The sequence below is a fragment of the Tachypleus tridentatus genome, chromosome 13 (genome assembly GCF_004210375.1).
Source record: "Tachypleus tridentatus isolate NWPU-2018 chromosome 13, ASM421037v1, whole genome shotgun sequence".
Classification (NCBI taxonomy): Eukaryota; Metazoa; Arthropoda; class Merostomata; order Xiphosura; family Limulidae; genus Tachypleus; species Tachypleus tridentatus.
In genome coordinates, this window is record NC_134837.1 from 263,127,073 (window position 1) to 263,152,629 (window position 25,557).

At 34.5% G+C, this 25,557-nt stretch overlaps 1 long non-coding RNA gene across 9 annotated transcripts in view; it reads right to left on the minus strand.

Annotated features, from left to right (window-relative positions):
* Positions 1–2,838: 2,838 nt before the first annotated feature.
* The window catches only part of LOC143239736 (uncharacterized), a 570,827-nt gene continuing 548,108 nt past the window's right edge, over positions 2,839–25,557 (minus strand). The window contains exons 1-4 of one of the 9 annotated variants that reach the window (XR_013021343.1): positions 14,344–14,591; positions 6,949–7,005; positions 5,621–5,953; positions 2,839–4,048 (exon numbers count right to left, since the gene is read on the minus strand). This is a non-coding gene — a long non-coding RNA (uncharacterized LOC143239736). Of the gene's footprint in view, positions 4,049–5,620; positions 5,954–6,948; positions 7,019–14,343; positions 14,592–25,557 lie in introns of those variants that run through there. The other 8 variants (XR_013021337.1, XR_013021335.1, XR_013021340.1 and 5 more) reach the window with 8 other exon arrangements.

Genomic DNA, 25,557 nt, shown 5'->3' on the forward strand with positions numbered 1-25,557 from the left:
GAATGAGAGGAGTCGTGTTAAGGGTCAAGAGCTTCATCATAATGAAACTGTACTCCTCCACCAACCCGTCCTCCATGCCTGGTGGATGAGCAGGTGTATTGTCCATCACAAGAATGGTCTCGAGTGGCAACTGTTTTTCCGTGAGGTATTTCTTTACACTTGGGGAAACACTTCATGGACCCACTCGATAAAAAATTGCCTGGTTACCCATGCTTTACTATTAGCCCTCCACATGACATTTAGTTTACTTTTCAGGACATTATTTTTCTTAAAAGCCCTCGGGTTCTCAGAGTGGTACACAAGGAAAGGCTTAAGTTTTATGTTCCTACTTGCATTACTACTTAACAATAGAGTCAGCCTGTCCTTCTTTGGCTTGTGACCTAGCAGTTACTTCTCCTCCTTGGTGATGAAGGTCCTCTTTGGCATTTTCTTCCAAGAGGCGTGTCTCATCACAGTAAAAACTTGTTGGGGAATAAAACCATCAGCTTCTACGTAGTCCTTAAATTCCCCAAAAAATTTATCAGTAGCGTCTTTGTTAGAACTGGCACCCTCCCCATGTCTCACCACACTATGTATGCCACTTCTCTTTCTAAATTTTTCAAGCCACTCCTACTAGCCTTAAAGGTATCACTTGTATCAGCACTCGTTGCAGTGGTGTTTTTTCAGGAGGTTAGAATGCAACTGCTTTGCTTTCTCACAAATGATGGTTTCAGAAATGCTATCACCAGCTAACTGTCTGTCGGTTACCCAAATCAACAACAGTTTTTCTACCTCTTCCATTGTTTGTGATCTTTGTTTTATAAGTAATGTCACTCCTTTTGCAACATCAGCTCTTTTGACGACATCTATTTTTCAGTATGGTGCAGACGTAGATTTCGCCGTACCAAACTGTGTAGCAAAGTCACACATGTGAACACCACTCTCATACTTTGCTATGAGATCTTTTTTCACCTCTATTGTGGCTCTAACAACTTTTCGTTTTGGTTTGCTGCTTTCATTATCATTCTTTGACCCCATGGTGGCTTATTTAATTTTAAGTGTGCTATAAATTACATGTAGTTCTGATACATTCTGTTCTTCCTCGACTTTATATCGGTTGTTATTGGCTTGTGGCTTTTAATATAACTTATTCAATCTCATGTATCGATAATTTTATATACTGAGTTAATAAAAATTCCTGATGGTAATACTAACTACGTTTGTGGCTATATGGGCGTAGCGTAGTTATTAGTGTACCAGTCTGCATATCGAGAAGTACAAAGTTCAAGCTAACTATATAAAGTTGAGCACAATCTACATTAGCAAAAGTGACAGCTATTCTATCTATTCCATTAATTAGGAATAGGGCAGGTCATGACCCAAGGTTAATATACTCGACTGTGGATGAACAGGTCCAATGATCGCATCTCGTTACCTAAACTAATAAAAAAAAAACGCGGTCTAGGGCCATGAATGTATTTGTTTGTTTGTTTTAAAAGACAAAGCTAAACAATGGGCTGTCTGTGATCTGCCCACCACGAATATCGAAACCCAGTTTTATAGAGTTGTAATCCCGCAGTCATTTTGCTGTGCCACTAAGGAATGTATTGTAAGGTTGTTGGTCAAGCTCCAGTGTTTAGTCAAACAAGGGTAGCCCAAAAGTTGTTAGTGTTGACAAACTGTCACGTGGTCAGGTGGTTAAGGCACTCGACTCGTACTCTGATGTTCGCATGTTCGAAGCCCCGTCACACCAAATATGCTCGCCCTTTCAGCCGTGGGGGCGTTATATTGTGACAGACAGTCCCACTATTCGTTAGTAAAAGAGTAGCCTAAGAGTTGGCGGTGGGTGGTGATGACAAGATGCCTTCCCTTTTGTCTTACACTGCTAAATTAGGGACGGCTAGCGCAGATGGCCCTCGAGTAGCTTTGCGAGAGGACCGGCATGGCCAGGTCGGTAAAGGCGTGCGACTCGTAATCAGAGTGTCGCGGGTTCGCATCCCCGTCGCACCAAACATGCTCGCCCTTTTAGCCGTGGGGGCCTTATAATGTGACGGTGAATACCACTATTCGGATTTAATAGTCGTATTTGATCAGAATTAGTTGGATTTATAATAGGAAATCCGAAATAAAAGTAAAAAACAAATTTTATCACATTTTCTGAAATTCTCCGAGTCTCACATGCTGTAATTTTGTGACCATTTGAAAACTTTCTATCTTTAAATTCAGGAACTTATATATTTACCGACTTTAAACGTTCTTTCTCTTAGAAATGAGTACATGTTTGCAAACAGAATATTTATATAGTAATTAACTTCATCAAATAGTCTACTTCTTCAAGAGATGAAAATAATAAGTTAATACACATAAATCAATTCTATATTTGCATACTTGCACGTATCTACAAACGTCAGCTCTGATAGAATCGCAGGGATCTTTTCCGTTACTTTGGAATTTCTGTTAGACCAATAGTATCCGAAGATGTCAGTTTGTTGACGTAACATTAGATTACGTCATATTGTTGCCACTGCAGTTAGAAACTTGCGCTTGGTACCAGAACGAGAGCAAACATTTTTTTTTTCACAGTTACCTCAGAAACATAATTTGCTTAAGTACACTTATTATTCTACTAGATTGTATGTTTTTCAGCCACGTTTCATAAAAATACCATTAACTTCATATTTTGATATTCGCAAACACTGCAGTATATAAAATGTAATCTCTGAAACTAGCTTCTCGTAATAAAGTTAAAAACAAGGAGGCTAGGGTTGTTTATTACATCCGTTGTTAGTACGTGTTCATCTATGAGTATATATTCATAAGCCTAATGAAATATGTAGTGACCACTCGTTGACAAACATAAAGCAACTTGATTTTCAACCAAGGCATTGTTCCTTCTTTTTAATTACATGGATCAACAATATACAATTCATTTGTTATAAACACTTCCATTTCAGTCAGCCTGATGAAACTTAAAGGCATTCAGTATGTAATTCAGTCAGTATGTCACTCTTCGTAAAGTTTTGTGTTTTGTTTTATTAAATAATGTGAAAACAAAGCTGATACTGCAATATTTCTGTAATTGACAGTAACACTGCACAATGAAACATGTCTCTCAGACAAACAGTAACACTACACAATGAAACAGGTCTCTTGGCCAAGAGATAACAGCACATTGAGTATTTTCACTATCTTTATATAAGACTCCCAAACAAGGTATGTTTTAACACAAAACCAGTCACTAACAGGATATTATACATCAGGTTAGTACCACAGTGATTATTGTAGTAACACTGAACTTGGTTTATTTCCAAAATACAAGACCAATAATAACTGTTCGTGTTTCATCTGTTACACATGGGTTATTTGCATCATTTCGAACCTCACCTTTGACTACTAACAACTAATGTTAATTAAAAAAACATATTTAGTTTTCTAATTCACTGGATATAAAACCAAAAACTTCTAGTTACAAAACACTCACTTTATAAGCTGATAATGGAAAAGTTAACTAATTCTAAACCAACATTTTGAAACTTTTATTCTTAAAAATATATATATACATACACATGATTCTTTGTTTGGGTCTCACAACATTGAAACATGTCCTAAGTTGAACATTATAAATGTCTAATACATTTGTTTACTTCTCACATTTTAAATAAGTTAAAAAATGAGATTTTTCCTTCAAACAAAAATGATTATTTATTTACAATTTATGAATTTCCACACATCTTGTTTTTGTATTTCAAAACATTCAAGTAAAAAATGTCTATTTCATAGTATGAAGATACTTTCTTTTCATAAATTTACATCAACAGAGAACTTAAAAAATAGAAATCTGACACAGAAATAAATTTATATGTACACACTAGGACACTTCTTACATATAAATAGCTGTACAGATAAGACTTTCTAAAAGTAAAGGTCAGGTATTTTCTAAACATCACGGAAGAACAATAGTTAAGCTTAAAGAACTTTGTGTTCTGAAGTGTAGTCGTGGTTTTCTACAGCAATGTCAACACACAAGATGGTTTACACATCAGGTAGGCTCAGGAGAACTCGCTACTTCCTACATATTAAAATAAACAACATCAAACTTTAGTCCAGATGTATATTCTTAAAAATGTATTAAAATTACACCAAGATCAGATGAATTCAGTCATATCACTAAAATAAAATTTGTATTAACAACTAGTAGATTTCACATAAAATTAAATCCAAAAGAAAATGAAACTAATATTCAATCTAATATTAATTATTTGTTTGTATTAAGCTGACAAATGAACATTTTAAAAGTGTCTTATGTCAGTCATACATGCATGTATCCATAAAACGTCTAAGCATCAACTGTGCCATGTACATTATTTTGGTTGTAATACTATGTGTAAAAAAACTAACTGAGTACAACTATTAACAAACATTGTATTAGATTACATAATACTAGAAATACATGCCCACTGAAAACAGTTTTGATAGTACTAGCATTATAAAGAAACACAGCACTAACTACCTTGAGAATTCTCCTGTTTGTGCTTAATGTAGCATATGTAAACACCACAAAGTGTATCAGTTGTATTTTATTAGTATACTTAGAGGAAAAAGCACCACATGCCTCATGTAATATTTTAGTGTATGAGCAGACAGCACAAACTGGTTCACCAGATCAAGGGGTCTGTAAACGTAGGTACTGTGTCAACAGTTACAACATCAACTCCTTCACCAGATCAAGGGGTTTGTAAAAGAAGGTACTGAGTAAACAGACACTGCACAAACTGGTTCACCAGATCAAGGGGTCTATAAAAATAGGTATTATGTCAACAGATTCAGCACCAACTGGTTTACCAGATCAAGGGGTCTGTAAAAGTAGGTTCTGTGTCAGACACAACACCCACTGGTTCACCAGATCAAGAGGTCTGTAAAAATGGGTACTGTGTCAACAGACACAACACCCACTGGTTCACCAGATCAAAGAGTCTGTAAAAGTAGGTACTGTGTCAACAGATTCAGCACCAACTGGTTCACCAGATCAAAGAGTCTGTAAAAGTAGGTACTGTGTCAACAGATTCAGCACCAACTGGTTCACCAGATCAAAGAGTCTGTAAAAGTAGGTACTGTGGCAACAGATTCAGCACCAACTGGTTCACCAGATCAAAGTGTCTGTAAAAGTAGGTACTGTGTCAACAGATTCAGTACCAACTGGTTCACCAGATCAAGGGGTCTGTAAAAGTAGGTACTATGTCAACAGATTCAGCACCAACTGGTTTACCAGATCAAAGGGTCTGTAAAAGTTGATACTGAGTAAATAGACACAACACCAACTGGTTCACCAGATTAAGAGGTCTGTAAAAGTAGGTTTTCATTAAATATGATTAATGTCCATCTTGTACATAATTTTTCATTTGCACCGTCTTTCAGCAACTAAACATGTCTACCAAGGTGCTACTATATTTTCTTTCTTTGCACTGTTGTTAATAATATTTTATTGATAATTAATCCTAGGTTTCACATCAAACATAAATCCATCTGACTGGAAACCAGAACTGGAAATTCTATTATTACTCAGCATATTGGAAGAGACTAAACAGTAAAAATTTCATGCACTCTGATTTTAAAATTGTAAAACAAGTCTAAACAATCAAACCTTGCGTTTTTCACAGAAGTAAATGTTGCTGCCAAACTGTTTGATGTCTTCAGTTCAGATCCACTTAAAGTAAGTGGGTTCCCAGCTTTCTTCATGGTTGAGGTTTGTTCCAGTGATGATGATGACAAAGCTACTGGTACTTTCTTTGAACTTGATGAATCCTTATCCTATTTTGAATGAAGAGGAAGATGTTGGAGAACATGTTTGCTTTGGTGGAGTTCGAGAAGTTGATGTACTTGTTAGCGTTCGAGAAGATTCTGTCAGTACTCCACTGAAGTTATTAGTTAAAGATGATGTCACTAATGGAGCTGGACTCAAGTCAACGTGACCATCCTACAGTTTTAACATACTTTAATTAATATGCTTTTCTATCCACACATAATAGCTATCTTTGCAGTCAAACTCAGTTGAGTTTGGCCTATTCGTAGCCGTGTTACTGGCTAACCTACCTGTTCTGTATGAATTTTTATATATGCAATGATGAGTATGGAAACCAACAGTCTTGTTTTGTAATTTACAACTTAATTTTAATAGAGATAAAACAAAATAAGCAATCAAGATGGAGCACAAGCTAGTTATAGTTTTATTTAAAAGAAACTTCAGGTGGAAGGTGATGTGAAAAACTTATGCAAACTCAGTGGTCAGGACTACAGATAAATATTGAATGTTGTGGTCAGTTTGTAAAACTTTCACTCTGCTAAACTATGCATATTTAGTTAGAATATCCTCAAGAAAACACATTTTTGTTCTATATATTAACTCATTAAATCCAAACTTACACGACCAGCATCTAGCTAAAAATTCCAAATTACTCATTGGATGTTAACAGCAACCAATAACATTTGTGTCTCTTTGGCTGAAAACTAATCCACACTATATTATTATCCATATTCTATATATAGACTGAAAATCTTATAAGATATGGTGATAATTTTTAGGACATTATAAAAATAATTGTGGCAGAATGTGCACCAAAGTTTGAGTTTAAAGATTTATGAATTATTTTTGAAACTTTTATCTACCTAGGACTATGAGATATATTCAATAGGTACAAATGTATAATTACCCTATATAGTAAGCCTTTCACACACAAAAGTTAGACAAATGAATATGGGTCTTATTTTGTTGACAAAGTCTCATACACTTGTTATACCACATGTAGTCACACAAAATTTTCACTGTAATAATAATTATTTTCGAAAACAAGAAAGACGTTTTTTACAACAAGGGTACATCTTCACACATACACCTTGATTATAAAACAATATGCAACACAAAGACTTTTGGTCTTATTTTAACAATAAGGTCTGAAAAACATTCACTGATACCTCCATCATCAGCTCCAGAGCTGCAGACCTGTAGTCATCACCAAGTTGGTCTTGTACCTGCAATAGACACCTGGAAAAAGTCATGTTTGCTCAGAATCAAAATAAGTGTGGTTTGACTTAAGTAGTACATTGAATAAAATTAGAGAATTAAAAAACTCATTATTAGTGTTCTTTATATATACACAGAATGAACCTGTTGATAAGGTTGTTAGAGTTGTTGATGTATTCTTTATATATACTCAGAGCAAACGTGTTGGGAAGGTTGTTAGAATTGATGATGTGTTCTTTATATATACACAGAGTGAACGTGTTGATAAGGTTGTTAGAGTTGATGATGTGTTCTTTATGTATATTCAGAGCAAACGTGTTGGGAAGGTTGTTAGAATTGATGATGTGTTCTTTATGTATACACAGAGTGAACGTGTTGATAAGGTTGTTAGAGTTGTTGATGTGTTCTTTATGTATAGAAATATTAGAAATATTGGAGAGGGTATGGAATATATGGCCATACCCAGCAATTTAGATAACCTGCGTTGATGGTGACAGGTGCATATGGTGATGTAAATGTCAAAACGAGGATATCTGTCGGCAGTGTAACTCCATCTTTGTAAGTGGAGATGCGCCTCACTGCACAAACTCCTTGAATGGAGAAACCAGCAAGAATCTCTGACTCAGGAGTGTTCTTCAAATTCCTCTAAATTATACCTCCTCATGATGAATTCAAAGTAGCATGAGGTGTAACCTCAATAGGTATATCCCCAATTGGCTTTAAATTCAAGAGGAGTTCACTGTGTTGAGATGTGAATGTTTCCACCAATGTGTCTCCAGAGTGAAGCTTCTTTACCTACTTTAGAGAACCAGCAAGTCCCTCTGGTCCATTCTAAACATAAAATGGAGATATCTGCCCTGAGAGTTTGTCTGAAAGTCTGTAGTTTTAGAAAATGAGGTACAACAGGTGTTACAGATGTTGGAGAATGCTGCTCAGAATCTTCAAGACATGGTAGTTTACCGACACACTGTTTTTTCACTCTTTCATTTAAGTTTTTATTTGGAGGATCCATAATAAAAAAGGAATATTTCGATAACTACTGACCCCGACCCTCCAAAGCTCTACAAATAAATGCACTAAAATGTCAAACAAGGACAGTGCAGCAATGCTAGGATTTCATGAGCACTATACCCAAACACCAGCATCAGATACATACAATGGCCACAACACCTGTTGTAAACAACCAACACTGGCACTTGGTTGAACCTAGCCCAAGTGGACAAGCCAAATGACCCAAGGAGGGCCATTCCAAGGCTGCCCATCTACAGGAATTCAGGGCCAAAGTGATGTGTTAGTGGTTGACCCCTCAACCACCAGGTCACCCTTCACATGTCACCAAGTATGACAAACACATGGGTGGATGTATAGATCCCAGAAGAGATAAATTGAAAGAACAGAACTTTCTCTGAGAAGTCCCCTCACGACGTACATGAATCCACATCGAAGTGGTAGTGTAAGACAACAAATATGTTGATGGAATGCTTCGTAACTGTCATGTCCCAGAGATTACAAAGAAAATTAACCACTTCCTGAAAAACAGCAAAAACTATCAAGAGGTTAATATAAGGATATAATTCCTCTCAAGACCAATGGCACAAGAACTCCTGTTTAATGCAATATGCACTCCACCCTGATATTGACACATCTGTAAAGACATGGCCAACCAAACAGGTACAAAGAATAGGTACCTTCACTGTTATGTTTTTCCTTTCTATCCACCAAAGAAAGTTGAACTGAAGGAAAGAGAAAGAAATATCTGAAAATCCAAAGGGTAGGTGATGAGGTGCCCATGAACTTGTAGTACCCACTAGAAGGAAAGCACGTGGGCATGGCCCAGATACATAAGAGCCTCCAGTGATGCCCAAGTCCCTGGAAGAAACAAAACCTCCACTGCAAGGAGAAAAGATGCTGATAGTGCCAACTGAATTAAAACCTCCATTAATTGCAGACAAAGATGAAAAGGCAAGGCTCAACTAATATATAAATTACAAATCAAGCATCCCTAGATAAAGAAGAAATTGAGTGGGGTGGATAGCAGACTTCTCCACCTTGATAAACCCACTCACACCACATCAACGTCTCTAAAGAGGAATTCAGTGTGTGAGGAAGACTCTGTGAAGATGGAAATAGAAAAGGCTGGTCCTACGTAAAATCATGAAGACTGAGCCAAAGAGAATGAATGAATCAGGCAAACAACCAGACTGCCTGACTAAACCATAGAGTGCTGATGCCTGTCCAAAAGGAAGAGCTTGAAATTGATAAACACAATCACTGTGGATGAAACACAGAAAAAAGTGATGTGACACTTGAGCAATAGGATGTACAGTTAAACATGAGACAAGTCTAATCTTGTCATCCAAAGACCTGGATAAAAAGGTCAGTCTGAGAGAGAGAATTCCATGGTAGGTCAAGAAACATAAAGGAAGAAATTGAGATGGAAGTGACTGAAAACAGGACACCAATAGCCAGTCTTTCTAAGAGTGACAAATTCAGGAATAGAATCCTGAAAGCACAAGACAAAACTGTTTGATTACACCTTTGATGAGAAGGTCTTGAACTGCTTCTGTGAGAGGTTAGTAGAAAATTTGATCTTAATAGGGAGAAGAAATTAGAATAGGGGATTAGGTGAGAAATGTGAGAAAAAGGAGGTTCAATCAATCCTTCTCACAAAATGCAAATAATCCATGAATTAATGGGAGTAACAGTCTCCCACACTACTGAAATATAAGCAAACCTGGCTCCAGTGGAATCTGAATCCAATGAGTAGTTACTGGAATTGGAGACATCATACAAGGTATCAGTGAACAACAGCATAACATGTTGACATGGTCAAGAGAGAAGGTACTGGTGAAGGAGATGAATGAGAGAGCTGAGGCAATGAAAAGTAAGGGAACTGTGCAATCTACCTGATACAACATGGGACTCTAAGGTGTCTGGAAGCCCACCAAATACCACAGTATAAAATAAAAATGTCTGACACTGTCATGTTAAATCAAAAAGTGAAAATTGAGTTTATTGTATAGAGGGAATCAGCTGCAATAGGAGGATGTGTTACACTCCTATTGGTGGAGGGTTGTTGAATGCTAATTTAGACACTTAAACACAACTGAGCCATGTGGCATACACGTGTAATTAGATAGTAATTCAAAGTTCATAGCAAGTGCTAATCTGTGCAGTAGAAGGAAATCATAAGAAAAATAGCTATAACTGTGAAAAAGCGTGGATAATTGCATTGGAATTTCAATGTGTGTTTTTTCAGTAAAACTTTACATATTATGTTATTTTCCCCATTCTAACTCAACACCTCACTTACCATGAAAACATATCCTTTTTTTATTTTCTAGAATGACTTCATGACACATTTGTTTATCCTGAATAGTTTTAAGCCCTTAACAATATATGTATATTTATGTTCAAATTTTATTGTTCCATGAACTGTGTCTAACTGATAATCCCACAAGTTCTAAAACACTTTGCAAACAAGTAGCTTACGTTACCCTAAGAAATTATGTAATGCACTGGTTACAAGTTACTAATAAGCATATCACATGAAAATGTTTTGTTTTTTTATTTACTTAACCTAATCTAAATCTTATATTTTATTTACCTTTATAATAATAAATAATACACATGAAAAACTAGAATTATAGTACTTACCTGGGTATTTTTTTTTCAACTCTCAATTAAAACTAACTATTATTATAATGGTATTAATGCACTAAATGATTTAGTTAATCAAAAATACAACAAAGAATACAAAATAACATGCTAAAAGCACACATTGCCCTAAGACTATCAATACTTTTCAGGCTTTCTTACTATTTAATAAGACCCAATAAAAATGTATCTAAACTTGCCAATGTGTTTCCTGTGGGAATAAACTTTACACTGGAAGCAAAATAAACAAAGTGCTATACAGAAAACAATGTAACATAATATGCAGTGTGTTAGATTAAATATTTGGATTTCTATTGGTTATTAGTTTTAAATATCAAATGGAACTAAATATTGGAATCTTGTGAAAGAGAAAATGTAATGTATGGGTGTGGGCTAAAGGGGCTTGATTTTCTAGTTTATCACTGTGTAACCAAATAACATTGAAGGCTATAAAAATTATACTTTATCTGAGTAATAATATTATAATGAGCAACCTGTGTTAAATTTTGTACTTCTTGGAGAATTGGTCAATAAATAAGAAAAGGGGAAGTACTTAAAGTGAAAATATCACAATTCTGAAACAATGGAAATTTGAAGACATTTTTAAATGTTGTCTTATAAAACTATGAAACTAAAACTATATAGTTTCCAAATTTGTATTACAAGCTACTTGGTTGATTTGCCAACCCTTTATCTTTATTTATAATTACTTTCATTTCTTTCATAGATTATCTGATATCTCCAGTTGTTATTTCATTCAGTTGATCAAAAATAACAGTTCTTTTCCAATGAATGATAAAACTGATATAATATGGATGTTAATATAATGTAGGAATTACCTTTTTTTTCTTCCCAACATTTTACTTATGTTTATTCATTCTAATTCTAAATTTTCTTTCAGTTTGATCTATGTATACAATAAACTAAGCTAAAACTATGGCTTCTCAAAACTCCATCAGTAACAGCCTTTTATTTACTAGTATTTTACAGCTTTCCTCACTACCAAAGTTAGAATATAAGTTGACTAAATTTCATTAAACAATGTTTATATCCTTCTGTTTTTTTAAATTATACATTACCATCTACATCACACAGTCAAAAACAACATTCACTTGTTATTAAAAGACAGGAATATGAAAATGTATTATAAATTAAAATATACATATAGAAAGACAATCTCAGTTCCTATTAAGTCTTATTATAAACTCAGATAATTTAAACTGAAGAAACTTACTTTCACCTGCTTCACTTAATTATTAATAAAGACAACTTAAACTTCCAAGACTCAAGAAATAACTCAGTGTGGTATGTGACTAACATGGAAATTTTGGTCTAGTTATATATGTCACTATTCATTTTGCTGAATGGTACCAAAAAATTTTCAACAAACTGAATGACAAGTTACTTGAAATGTTTGAACTTTTTAAAGTTACATGAATATAAGCAGACACTAAAAACTATAGAAATTAACTTATATTCCACTTACAAGAGTGTCCTCACACATTCAAAATCATGAAATCTTGTCAGATGGTTCAATTCACATAGACAATGCCCAGCTTGTTGAAGCTTGTTTCTGTTGTGCAGATAGTCATGGGACAACACCACTGATATAATACAAAATTCTGCTTTACCACATGTAAGAAAGGAGTGTATAATTCAACTTGAACTTTTGGACAGGCTAGAATCATGATTTATCTGGGTGATTACCTAAAAACACAGCATTAAAACATTTAAACATGAGGTACAGCTCAACACAAGTACTTGTAGAATAAGTTTTTTATAAACATTTTCAAAGATTTTGTAGCTCAAAAATTATATCACAATAATTCTTTCATATACTCTGAATATCTAGATGAATACTGTATATGTAGATCAAAGTTATAAAATAGTAGGTTATGCTCTAATTAATATATATTAAATGGAAAGTGTTATTTTTCTATCTCATTTTCTTAACAAATATAATACTTTTTATTTATCATGAAAGAAAATATAAAGACATTAAAATATAACTACTTTTTAACTTTAATCCACACATGACTTTTAGTACTTACACAAAAAGACACAATATGTAATTTGTTCACTAGCACATACTGTTACTCAGTTTTTTTAAGTTTGGTGTTAAATCTTATACAATACTTAAATAATAATTACATACAAACAGAAACTGAAGAAGTTTCATTTTTATTTTGTTGTTGTTTCTTAAATGTAACAACACTATAAACCTTACAATAACATAATTTGTAAAAACTCACAGCTATCAGTTAGATTTGCACTCAGCTGAGCCAATTTTCTATCACAGTGAGCTTTAGAAAGCTCTATACAAGTCATAGTTATACACCAAGTTAATATTGTATCTCTGTTACTATACACAAATACTAAAAATTTTGTTTACAAGGAAGGTTTTTAAACAAGTTTCCAAACATGAATTCAAATGTTATCAGTTTAAGGCTGTGACTTGAAATGTCAACTCTGTATATTTCATCAAATTTTCACACACTTTATTAGTAGGATAACATTATTTGTGAATATGGATGTCTGTCCACTGCATACAAATATATTTTCAATGTCTAATCAAAAAGTTACAGCAACTGTAAATGATCAAAATGTATGAAAACAAAAAGATTTTCTATTTAAATGCCCTATTTACATTCTATTTTCATGGAAGTGTGATCCACAATTGTTTTTATCGTTTTTTGGTAATACTTTTATCCAGTTTGTCTGTAATTCTTCCTTATTATCACAATACAGATTTTTCTTATTGCTACTTCCTTTGAATGGACTGTACCAATAACCTTTCATTGATGAGTCAATCATGAGTGTTAAACTCTATGTGTTAAACAAAGAAAGTACTTTTACTAATTGATGTAGTCTAACAAAAATGTTTATTACCATTGTAATTCCTGGATATTTTAATATGAACATAAAGCATGGTCCTCACTAATCAGAGACCAGGAACTTTCATGGCAACAGATTCACAAGAAACAAGCAGTTGAGTGAAGACAATACTAATAAGCTTAATAACAGTAAAAGAAAATCACTTGGTAGTCACAGGCTGATGATACTCATGGTGTAAGTACCAGTTTTGAGGCCAACACCAGAGAACGATTCCATGGTGCAAGGTGCTTCTAAGAGAAAATCTGAACATTTGTATACTTTTGAAAGTACCATACCAAAGGAAAGAAATATTACACAAGAAAATATCCACAGTGGTAATATGTTTGATGATCAGGACACTATCAGAAGTAGCAAGGGAGTTTTGTCAGCATTTGTGAGAGATTGGTTGGTTGGTTGAGTCAGTGTTTTATAGCACAAAGCAGCTAGGATATTTGTACCAAACATCCAGTAAAAAGTTAAAAGTAAATTTTGTAAAATTCATAAAAGTAAATTAAGGTAAAACAAAACAAAGTTAAAAAAAACAACACATAAATAGCATAAAACCAAAGTTTACATCTAGTCCACAACGTTAAGAGAAAAACTACAGTAATTGAAGTTGTAAAGGACTTTCTGTAGCAAAACTGTAATTATCATAACTCGCCAGGAAGACTAACAGGTCAGTATAAAAACCACCGTTAGTCACCTGAAGTTTGCCTTTCCAGTCCCGGTTCGGAATTATTTGACGTTATGGCCATTTTCAAAAAGGAAAGTAATCAACGTTTTAAAAGACTTGTGGCAAAAATTTAATAACTCACCAAGATGGCTAACGGATAGTTCAAACAGCAGCGTTAGTCACCTCTCTCTGGTCTTTGGGTATATTTATGTGTATACCCAGGAGGGTCAGGTACATTCGACCTCTTCCTCCTTCCATGACTACGTTGGAGTAGCCAGATTAATATATATTTCGATTTAAATACAGAATGACTGGAGTGATATCATAAATTTAGTCTGGTCCTTTTCAGGGCAATGTCCATTTATATTGTTCTTTGATTTTTTATTGTTATTATTATTATCTTTTAATTAATAAGTCTAGAATGTAGGTTGCTTGTTTTATTTTATCTCTATTCTCATACTACTATTATTAATATTATTTTAAATGATTTTGTCTTAATGATCTAATGTATAGATTTAACGGGGAGACATGTTTAGGTCTCTGTTCGTCATATATGCAATACCTGTTAAGTTCGTATAACAACTTATGCCTGGCATGGCCAATCGCGTAAGGCGTGCGATTCGTAATCTGAGGGTCGCGGGTTCGCGCCTGCGTCGCGCTAAACATGCTCGCCCTCCCAGCCATGGGGGTGTATAAGGTGACGGTCAATCCCACTATTCGTTGGTAAAAGAGTAGCCCAAGAGTTGGCGTGGGTGGTGATGACTAGCTGCCTTCCCTCTAGTCTTACACTGCTAAATTAGGGACGGCTAGCACAGATAGCCCTCGAGTAGCTTTGTGCGAAATTCCCAAACAAATATAACAACTCATTTTTTATCAAAGTATTTTATTGTACTCTGTAGAAGTCTATCTGGTATCGTTTGTGTGTTTGAGTAATTATGCATGAACTTTGAGGAAGTGGTTTTAGGTACTATGTATGCTGATGTAATTAGTGTATTCTGTAATGTTTGAAGTTTGGTTTGAATTTGTTTTACACTTACATTGATCCATGCAGGAGCTGCATAGTCTATTACAGGTCTAATGCATGACTTGTATATTTTAATGATGTTTTCTGGTGTTGTTCCGTAGTTTTTACCAGTTAGACTCCTAGCATAGTTTATTCTTCGCTAAATATTAGTTTTTATGTTATTTACATGTTTTATCCACGTAAACTTCGAATCATATGTTAATCCTAAAAATTTTGCAGATGTAGCAGTCTGGAGGCGTTCCCCATTCATGTAGATTTGGGGTTGAACTTTTTGATATTTCGTAGATTCTCAAAATATTACTAGTTGCGTCTTCGCTGTATTTATTTTGATTCTATATTTTTCACAATATTCACATAATCTATTTAGTTGTGGTTGTAAGTTAGTGGCTGCTAGTTTTGGTGTAGGGGCACTTTTCCAAATTGCTACATCATCAGCAAACTGAGACGCGTATCCATGGTTTGGGTCTTTTAGTGGCATATTACTTACATACAAAATGAAGAGAATAGAGCTAACCACCTCTACTTGAAGGACTCCAGTTTCTGGAGTGAAGAACTCCGAGAAAGTTCCCTCTACATTTACTCTACATTTTCTATTTTCCAAAGAGTTAAATAACCAACGAATAATTCCTCGCGGTAGTCCTATTTCATACATATGGAACCGAAGACCATTGTGCCAGACAGTGTGGAATGCTTTCTCGATATCGAGGAAGCAGGCAACAGTGCATTCTTTATTATTAAAGCTGTTTATTATTGTTTCAGTTAACCTAATTAAGTGATCTGTTGCTTGTCTATATTTTCTAAATCCGTTTTGTTCTTCTGGTAATTTTGCATTGATCTCCAAAAATGTGAAGAGTTTATTGCTTATTATTTTTTCGAGAATTTTACCTACACAGCTGGTCAGGCTGATCGGTCGATAATTGTTTGATTTATTGGCTGGTTTTCCTTCTATGTGGAACATTAAAATATTAGCCTGCTTCCAAGAAACTGGGATGTATCCAGAGTGTAGAGATAAGTTAAATATTGCTAATAGATAGTCAAATAATTTTGGAGTGCCTTTTTTGAGAAGTATTGTTTGTATTCCATCATTTCCTGGTGCTTTGTTTTTTGTATTTTTGATTGCTTGTTCAAGTTCATTTAGTTTGATTGTTTTGGTGAGTAATTGGGTATTGTGGTCATATGTTTTGTTAGTGTTGCTGTTTTTAATGTTGACTGGAAAGTGTGTTTTATATAATTCTATGTTATCTGTTACGTGGTTGTTTATTTTATTGTAGTAGTAGTTGTTAATGTCGGTATCACTGTGTGTTTTAAATGTGTTTTGTAGATGATGTTTGAAGGTTTCTGATTTTTCTTTGTTGGTATGTGCTAAGGTGTTGTTATAATCCAGTGTTTGGTATTTTCTTATGGGAGTTACTTAATGTTACGGCTATTTTCTAATTTCAAATCGAACTAGAGCAACTTTGTCACAAAAAAATTGAAATTTTATATGTGTGTACGTGCATGTATCACAGTTTGAAAATTTAAAAAAAATTCTATAATTATTAATTGTTTTCAAATCACATAATTTTTTCAAATAGGTTTATTCAATATAAACACATTTATTAATTTTGTTATGCTTCTTTAAAATGTATCTGTGGAGTCGTCACAAATTCTACCTGACTGTCATTGGCCAAACTGATTCAATGGTGAAAGTTGTAAAGATCGGGCAGCATGCTTGAGTGAGAATATAACTTCTTCGTGTAGTCATTGGTTGATCTGAAAGGGGCGCGAGTAGACATAGTCATCACCACCCACGCCAAACTTTTGGGCGAATAGTGAGATTGATCGTAACCTTATAATGCCCCACGCCTGAAAGGGCGAGTATGTGTGGTGCGACGGGGATTCGATACCGCGACCCTCAGATTTCGAGTCGAACTCCCTAACCGACCTGGCCGTGGCAGGCCACTAAGTAAGAGTAAGACTTAAGATAATTTGTATTAGGTTGGAGAAGAATCCCAGTAGTAGTGATACTATATTAACAATAATTTGAGTAAATGAATAACGTTAATACGTAATATTAATAGTAATACAGTGGTATGCTGATTTGACGAGTTGTGAAGTGTGATAGATACAATTAAATGGATACTTTATCATAATAGTAGTTTCATACTCTTGACTCAGAATTTCCAAACTTAAAAAAGGCAATTGTGTAAAGTCAAGTAACAAAATCTTTCATCATAACACTCATTTAATATTGTAGAATTGTTTGGCATTCTAATAACTTTAAGTTTCAAGCAAAGTAGTTTAACTGTATAGTACTGATAATAATGTCTCACAAATAATTAGTTAATCTTAGATTAATCAAAAACAATTTATGGAATAAATATACCTTCCAAACCCAACATATACTGCCTGTATTATTTACAGGGCCATTTTTCTATAGTTTTATGATTTGCATTTTATTAGTTTAGGACTAGTAATTAAACCATGAATTATGATGTTCTTACTTCATGTCGGAGGTCTAACAAATCTTACTGAACCACTATGTCAAGTTTGGTGTTCATTTATCAAAAAATGTGGACACGTTTAATGAACAGATACACACATATAGTGACGGTTATTTAAATGGAAGATGAAGGTTCCAACTCACCCCTCAAGTCATCGTACGTCACTGTCAAGTTTTTGCTTATTGGTCACGAAATGAGGAAACGTGGAAGGAAAAGTTATTCAATGATAGTTATTGTTTCACTCGACAATAATATACTCTTCAAAAAAAGAAACGCAAAAGGCAAAATTTGAGACAAATTGTTAGCAAGTTTATTCCGGGTAGTTCTGTATGACATGTGTGAAACTTTGCACATTCACTGCTGAACATCCAAAGTCTGCAAAGGCGAAGTCCACGCTCACTAGTTGAAGTTTAACGTCACTCAACGTCAATAACAAGTATGCCCCCCGTGAGCATCAATAACTGTTTGAAATCTCCTGCTCATGGAAGCGATGAGATGACGAATCACATCCTGTGGAATGGGCGTCCACTCAGCCTGCAAAGCTGCGGTTGAGGTTGTCGCCGTCGCAGACGTCGATCCAACTCGTCCCAAAGATGTTCGATGGGGTTTAAATCTGGTAATCTGGAGGGTCAGAGAAGAACGTTGATGTTGTGGTGTCTTAAGAAGACAGTGGTTATTCGGGCTGTGTGAGGACGGGCGTTGCCTTGTTGAAAAACGTCGTTGACGTTCACCATGATGGATTGCACATGGGGCCTAAGAATCTCGTCGACCTATCGTTGAGCCGTAAGATTCCCTCGAATGTGCAAAAGGTCTGTTCTGAAATTGTAGGCGATTGAAGCCCACATCATGACGCTGCCACCACCAAATCTGTCAACTTCCTGCACACAGTTTGCTGCAAATCGTTCACCTCTGCGACGGTAAACACGGGTCCTTCCATCCTGCCTACGAAGCATAAAACGTGATTCATCGCTGAACCAAACATGCCTCCATTGTCGATGAGGCCATACCCGATGTGCCCGAGTTCACTGCAGCCGTGTTTGACGATGTTGCTGGGTGAGGATGACGCCTCTGACTGGACATCGAGGTCGGATTCCTGCATCTCGTAGACGGTTGCGTACGGTCTGATCGGAAATCCTACGCAGCTTTGGCATGGTTGAGGCAGTGGTGGTCCTATCCCGAAGGTGACGTAACCGGATATGACGATCTTGTGCGGGCGTGGTCACACGAGGTCTGCTAGATCGTGGACGGTCACGAGTTGATCCATGTTGTTGGTGACGATTACATAGCCTTGTGATGGTGCTTGGGTGGACATTCACACCTCTGGCAACATCTGATCGAGATTCGCCTGCTTCCAAGCGACCAATGGCGTTGTTGCGTTGTGCTTCAGTCAGTCTTGGCGTAACTGTATTGCGTGTCGGTGGCTTAACACTGCGCTGTGGAAACCGAGAACCCGTCACTTTATAGGATTTTGCACATGTTGCACTTGCAGATCTCTCAAACAAATTTATTGGACACGAATGCGTTTTGGCGAAAAATCCGATGTTTTCCTCCGTTTTCAAAGTGCACAACTTTTATTGTCATTTTGGTCTGACAATCAGTGCCTTAACACGTGTAACATCACATACTCTGAGCTTGTAACGTTATTACATATATTTCTCTTTAAAATAAAAATAATATCCCTTTTGCGTTTCTTGTTTTGAAGAGTATATTTGTAAATACTTAAGTATTATTGGCTGTTGTCGTTTATTGATAAAACAATGCATTACGTAGCAATAATTAAAAAGTAATGCTTAGATACGAAAAGACAAACACATTTATGAAACATAGTTACTACATGACAAGTTAATGAACGATAGCAAATAAAATAATAGAATTTTGGGAAATAAGAATCTCAGGTAAAATAAGTTGCTAGAGCTTGATATTTTTCCATGTTTCCTGAAGGAATAAAAACTATACATTTGAGCATTGATAGAATCAGACACAGGATTCCAGTTGAAACGCTCTCCAAATGTAAACTAGGCACTTCCTTACCACTCCAGCACGTGAACGACGTTGGTATCTTCCTAAAGATAAGAAATATAAGTTTCAAGGAGGTGGGCCCATGTTCCCTTTGTTCGTTTAATATCTGAAGACAAAACATTTCATTATTCCTGAAGACGATCAGAGTATTGATACATTCCTACAAGGAATTAAATGTTATGAAACTGAACCAGCAGAAGTTCTTTTATCACCAAAGCTCACACTTCTTCAAGATCAAAACGAGCGTGATGATGATTTCATCAGTTGTATTGATGAAACATTAGTGTTTCAGACTGACTTTACTGATCGTGGATATTTAATAACGATTCACGGCTCAAAGAAAAGTTTGATGGAAGTTTTACCAAAAGTGAAACCAAAGGCTGACAAACAACTTAAAATCTTGGATGGAAGGTGTCCATGTGTTTTAAAAGTATTATAAGTTTGTAAAGACAATATATAATTGCCTTCTGTTTCAATCTGTGTCAAAACTAGGATACACCATCACGTGTTCTTCTGAGTGGCGCAATAAATCAACTGAAAATCTCACTATCCAATGGTTACTTCATAGACAACGCATCATCCGGGAAGTACAATCAAGGCCAAACATGACTACAATTAAAAATGCAGTTCATCGTATTATAGAGAGATTGAACTTTTGGAAAACATAAGAAGTCTATTTTTAATTTGAATTAAACTTAATAGTTACTACTTTCAACTTTACGTGTACTAATATTAATCGAATTAATAGTTTTTGCTGATGTTATTTGAGAACAGTACAATCTCCATGACTGCTTCCTTGAAGTTCATGACTCTATGTGAAAAATTGATATTGATGTTAAAATCACTAATTGAATAAACGTTTAAAAAAGTAACAAAATTATGTAAAATTTAAATAAAGAAACAGTCACGTAATTCTGCTATTCATCATTCTATGTTGATGTGATGTCTTTTTTGTATCTGTGGTTCAAATAAAGATTCTTTTGAAAAGACACACACATTAGTGTGTTTTTCTTATAGCAAAGCCACATCGGGCTATCTGCTGAGCCCACCCAGGAATATCGAACCACTGTCTTTTTCAGTAATATAGTGACTTCGTTCGTACCGAAAAGATATGTTTTAATAGATGATTCAGTTTTAGATTGTGAAAGTAGAATTTATAATAAGTACAATAATACACCCTGAAACTTAGATTATTTCTTTCCATTTGATCTACAGTATCGCCTTACAAATAGTAATAGTATCGATCTTACATGGAAACATCACAGTTTATTTCTAAGTTATTCTTAGCGTTAGAAATTACTTTTATGTCGTATTGAATGTACATATTATTTGCTTTTTATCAGCATAGCACATTTAAATGCTTACTAAACAGCCACATCAAATACAAATACAAAGTCAAAGTGTTATTTAAGAGATGATTGGAGATTCTAGTTTTAGTTAAGTGAAACGTTAAAGCCATGAAATGTTAGCAAGTATTATATTTCCTTATGTTATAAATACTGCTTCCAAAGTCGAAGCACACTATGGAAATAAAACCCTAGTATTTAAATAAACAATAACTATTTTTTAGGTCAGTTCTTTCTGACACAAATTTTAGGTTTACATTCACAGTAATATATACTTTAAAAAATGTAATTACATTATTGTTCTGAAAGTTCCGTAAATGTTATTCCACATTTCCTCATTCTATGTTGATGTAAAATAGTTGAGAGTTCTAGATTATGAACTGTCTGAGATATATGAGATCAGAAAGTATATATCGTTATCTTCCACGGTTTATGAGCTCTGTTCCTGATTACCTATTTATAATAGATTTTGAAGAATTCAAAATTTTGTTGGTACGTTGACCGTTTAATATGAACTGAAACAAAATTTTCAAGAATAGATTCAATTGCGTTTCACTTTTATCTTTTGATTGATTGATTGATTGTTTTATATTTAAGCATAAAGCTGCATAAAGGTCTATCTGTTTGCTCTGCTCACTGCAGGTATCAAACCCAGGGATCTAGCGGTGTAAATACGCAGCACAATTCTGTGTCAATGGGGGTCTTTATCTTTCATCTGTTATACCTATTTGCATTGGTGCTGGGTCCTGTTTGATGTTTTTTAGCTCATAAAAGAAGACTTTCTTCCAACAAAATTGTTAACCATTGGTCCTATGAGTTGTTAGTTGATTTGTTTGTTGTTAAGCAGAAACATACATACACAGAAGGCTGTAGGACCTATGAACAGACATTTAGAACAACTTTTTAATTTGTAAGTAATAGATAAATACTACTCCAGAGCGTTAAAACATGTAAATACAAAAGTGGTCAAAACGGTTTAAAAATGGAGAACGTTATTGTACGTCAGTCAAACGAATCCTGTGACAAAGAATGTCAATGTTTGTTGAATGTGTTAACCATTGTAATTATTGAACGTATGAAACCCTTTTTTAGAACGAGACTTTTTAAAACCTCATGGTTTTTCTTGATGTCTACCAATTTACTCTAAAAAGTGGCATATTTTTAACGTTAAACCTAAGTGTCAGTTGAATAATTTCGAGACTTTCGTCGGGACAAAATTATTTAAGAAATAGTTTTGTTTAAATGAAAGTTAGTTTATTCATGAGTATTGATTTTGATATTCAGTGAAAATTAATCTTACCGTTTATTAGGTAACTATAGTTGTTAAGTATTTAGAAGTATTATTGTATTTTTTCGTGTTTAGAGTTTTTATGGACACAAGCCATTTTTCCACGTCTTGGGTAACGTTTTGGACTCCACATTGACCACTAAGAAAAACTATAGTTATGTACAACATGTCAGCTAAAGAATTTGAAACACTGTTTAAGAATCGACTTTAAAGAAGACAATGATTTCTTGAAACATATATGCGAAATCCGAATAATCTTCAACGAGAAAGTAAAAATTATAAAATATATTCTGTATTAATAATGTAGTGTGTAGAATGATATAAAACACAGAATATTCAATCAGAAAGTAAAAATTGTATAGAACAATCTATATTAATGACAAATAATTAAATTTACTTTTAAAGGTGCGTGTGTATTTTTCTTACAGAAAAGCCGTATCGGGCTATCTGCTGTGTCCATCGAGGGGAATCGAACCCCTTAACTTAGTGTTATAAATCCGTAGACTTACTGCTGTCCTAGCTAGGGATTACTGTTAAATTTCCGAATAAATATTTTTTCCCCAAAAGTATTATGTATAAACAAATATTCAAAGATCAATGAACATTTTAAAAAAAACCTACATTAGGATATCTTACACAAGCGATTTATATTAATTCATTCTAATTTTTTTAAAAAATAGTATATTTTGTACATATCAGAAGATCGAAGGTTCGATCCACGATACGTCGCTGAACACGATTTTTACCTTCAGCTATGAGGGCGATATAAGATTGGAATCAATCCTTTTATTTGATTTAAGAGAAGATAGGTGAAGACTGATTTCATTCCTTTTGGTCAGCAGTTCTAAATTAGATGTGAATATATCTGAATCTTAATGGTCTCTGGTGTGGTCGTCAAACCTATAAAGCACATTAGGTACCTTCTAGGCTGAAAATAGGTTTTGGTAAAGGAAAGGTATGGATTATCAAAGGACACCAGGATCATCAAGAAGATAAACGTATGGAGGATCTTCGAAGAGAATCGTGACACAAACATAAGGCTTATTTACTTCATTTAGAGTTGGAACAACATGATTTGGCGTGAACTGGCGTGTATTTTAGTATGATTTTTATTTCGTTTTAATGATTATACTGCTCAAATCACGGGTAAAGGGAAACAGTATTTAAACATTTGAAATCTTACAATTTTTCATTATCTTATCATCACTGACTGACCATTTAGAAAAGACTTTGATAAAATGTATGACAATATAACATTTATTGTATGGTAGAATAATTGTCAAAATAAGTAAAGATAAATTACCTCTGATGAGCGGACACAGTCTGCTTTAGCGGAAAGTTTCCTGTTAGATCTCATTTGGTATCCTTTAAAGGTCAAATTACCAAGCTTCTTATGTATATTATTCACAACAGATGAGACCAATATATTTCAACATATTAAGTATCTCCTGTTTTTGTCTGTTACACCAGAAATGTAGGATAAAATGACTGATTGTCTAGTGTCAAATACTTAGAAAATTGAAATAATAATGAGTGGGTTTAATTTCAACACTTACATATATATATTACTTCTTGTGACTTGTGTGTTATTAAGTACCCTATAATCAGCGAAGTGATGAATTCAAAAGGACGTTGGTGGAAATAAAAAGCCAATATGGACTTTACCGGTGGATCTATGGATTTTTAGAAAACATTGGTATTCAGAATCGCTTACAATATTAATGAAATAAAATTCATATTTTTTTCACGAAACATGTAGAGATAATGACAGTACGTAGAAAGTTATAGAAATGGTTTACCTTCCTGGAGACTAGTACTTTGAACGACATTTGGTTCCATTTTTGTGTATTTTCATCAGGTTGAGATATATTGTTATTTGCCGTTGACATCAATGAATAGTAGCTTAATGCGGCTTTTAAGGATGCAACGGCAGCAATAGATTATCGTTTTAACAAAGAAATCATATAATATGATTAAAGTAAAGTATTACATAAGGAAGACAATATAAAAACAAATTTTAAAAATAAGTTCACTGATAACCAAATGATTAGTTAGAACCCATGATCGTTACATAGAGATATTGCATTACCCGGATGAAAGAATGACAAATTAGAACCCATGATCGTTACACAGAGATGTTGCATTACCCGGATAAAAGAATGACAAATTAGAACCCATGATCGTTACACAGAGATGTTGCACTGCGGCTCAAGAATAAGGATAGAATATGATCGAATGAATGGAAATTATAGAATTGTTCTGTTCAGGAATAAATGGGGCAAGATAAATTTTATTCCGTCGTACAAAATATTTTGCATTGTAATTTTCTATTACAGGAAAAATTCACGATTAAGACATAGTTTTGTTTGAATTTCGCGAAGAGCTACACAGGGGTGTCAGTGCTAGCCGTTCCTGATTTAGCAGTGAAAGACTAGAGAAGGCAGCTAGTCATCAACGTCCACCTTCAAATCTTGGGCTTCTCTTTTACTGACAAATAGTGGGATTGACCGAGACATTATAACTCCCTCATTGTGAATAGGCGAACATGTGTGGTAAAACAAAGATTCAAACCAGCGAACCGAGCGCCCTAACCACTTCGCTATACCAGGCCGAGAGTTTTGGTGTAGCAGTTTATGTACAAGTGTCCACCAAAAGCAAACATTTAATAAATCTCCCTTTCAGACTCTAGTTTCAAACATTTATAAACCAAACGCTTGTCCAATACCAACGCTTAGGACATCCGGGAACTTCTAAGAAGTATGAACAGACAGAATTATCAACATCACCAAATAGTCACTCTTGTAAAGAGGTAATTCACTCATAGGGTTTCAGTGTTGTTCCTGTAATAAAGGAGTAAAGTCAACGTTAGCTTCTGAGAGGTTCATGAAATATCGTCCTGCCAACTATTAAGCAGATACCTTAACGCACATATCAGTAAGTCGCCTAATTACAAGAAACCAGAACTATATGTTTAATGATTTGTCGAAAAATTTAAGAGCAACTTAAATGTCTTTTAATCAAAGTTATTTACTAATTAATTAAACAAGCACAGATATTGATGGAAACTTGGACAATTTATTTGTTATACATGGCGGTGCATCTGTAGGTATTCAGTAACTACAATGGCAGTGCTGTAGGATTTATTTGTCTATTACATTATTCTGATTCATTAGGAAGTTATGGAAGCAGGTTTAAC